This window comes from Aptenodytes forsteri, unplaced genomic scaffold (genome assembly GCF_000699145.1).
Source record: "Aptenodytes forsteri isolate BGI_AS27 unplaced genomic scaffold, ASM69914v1 Scaffold292, whole genome shotgun sequence".
Taxonomy (NCBI): domain Eukaryota; kingdom Metazoa; phylum Chordata; class Aves; order Sphenisciformes; family Spheniscidae; genus Aptenodytes; species Aptenodytes forsteri.
In genome coordinates this window covers 107,918-109,931 of record NW_008795435.1, presented here as the reverse complement: position 1 = coordinate 109,931, position 2,014 = coordinate 107,918, and positions in this window count along the sequence as shown.

Here is a 2,014-nt window from a genome sequence, read left to right as displayed (position 1 = left end):
AAACTAAATATACCCTTTTTGGTTGTTCCCCCCCCCCAATCTTAGGTTTTTTTTTTTCTATAGCCCTTATTATTCTTACTTTTTTGATTCTGTTCAATAACTCTGGTAAAAGAATTCCTAGATCGGCTCTACTTGCACAAGGTAATTTGATTTATATTTCTAAAGGTAGTTGATGAAATAACTCTGTCCAGAAAGTCAAAGAAATAATTCTGAGACATTTCAGAACAAAATAATGTAGTTTGAGATTTTGAATGTAGACCCAAGGAATACTCAGTCCCACCTCTAGAAAAATCTTTTCTGAGCAAAACTAAGTAATGTCTTAATTTTATTCCCTTTAATAAAAACATTTCATCAGCTTCCTTGTAGGCTTGACAAACTTGTTGCAATTAGACTATTTATGGCATTGATCTTTTTCTCTCCCTCTGGGTAAAAACTCACAACAGTTTAACAGAAGTTGTGGTTTTGGCTGCCTGAGCTAAAATTTTACCTCTGTTTGCATTCCATCTGTGTTCTTTAAAAAAATAAATAAAATGTTATGTGGAGTAAAAATGATCCAAGATGATGGTAGTGAGAAAACAATACCAAGCATAGCATTCTTGACTGCTTAAGATGACACCAAAGCCAGGCCAAGTCACAGTGTCAAGAGCTGGCTTTAGTGGCAACCCTGATGATAAACCTTGCTCCCTCCATTCCACCTTTAGCATGTTTTGACTTTATATTTCCTCTAACTGCCTCTCAAAACAAAAAATCCAGAAAAAAAACGTAATGGGCAAAACCAAAGTCTTGTTGGTTTTGTCTTCCAGTTCATCCTCATCTCCTACTTGTCTGGTAAACGATAAAAACGAGCTAAGATAACAAAATTTTATGAAGCTATCAGTATGCCTTTTTGTCTTATGTGTAACGCTACGTAACAGCAAAAGATGATCTTTTGTTACTGCAGACAACTGACTCCAAGGAAGCACAACTGAACGGAAGATAAAACTGGGGCGGGGGAGGGAGACCAGTACATGCTCTGGATAATGCTGCTGGCAAGGGGAGGAGGGTGGCATAAACAGAAAAGAGAAGCCATTGTCCTTGCTTTCTTCTAGAAGATACGCCTTTTTAGTACCTTTTCTTTCACTTTGTAATCCACCTTCTGTGGAAATGCCCAGAAATCCTAACAGGAAATGAAGTTTATGGGGAGAAAAAGTGGAGCAAATTACAGTTAGATGACTATGGAGAGCTTCCCCTTTGTTGGCCGCCATTTGTGGACAAAAAAAAACTTGTCAGAGGGAGTTTTGCAAATTTGATTGGTATTGAGTGAAAAACTTGGAAGATTTATGAAAAATTTTGAAGAGGAATATGATGCCACATGTGCTATACATTGAGGGATTAATTATTTCCACTCAATTAGAAAAATAGGCAATGTACTACTTCTCAATTCAGCATTGCCTTTTAAACCTCAAAAATTTCATCTTTCCATTGCTTTATACAGTTAGCATTATGATTGATTACTGACTATTGTATCCATCAGCACTATAAAAATATTGGTCCGCTTTCATAGTAATTATCAGAGCAGAACTAGTAAATAAATACAGCTATGCTAATATTCTAAGTCATAGTACATGTGATAATCTCTAACAGTAATGTGAATTATGAAATTCCATAATTCTGTACAAAATAAAAAATAAGACATGGAATATACTTACTAGAATGAGTTGGACACTTGACTGAGGAAAAATGATCAGTCATATTAGACAGTTGCGTTCTCTGTAGAATATGTTTTGAGCAGCATGTTTTACTGTGAACATGAATGAACAGGATCATGCTGCCATTATAGATAGTCATTAAGTAAGTAGAAATTACTAATTTTTTTTCAGCAGCTGACCACGGAAGGAGAAATGCCACCTTGAATGGTTTCCTTTCTGCAGCCTGACCTCCTTCTACTTAGATGTGAAGGTGATAAATCACTGACTGAAACAACAGCAGGGATCCTTATTAATAACAACCTTCAGCTCTCTTTGCAGTCACTCCA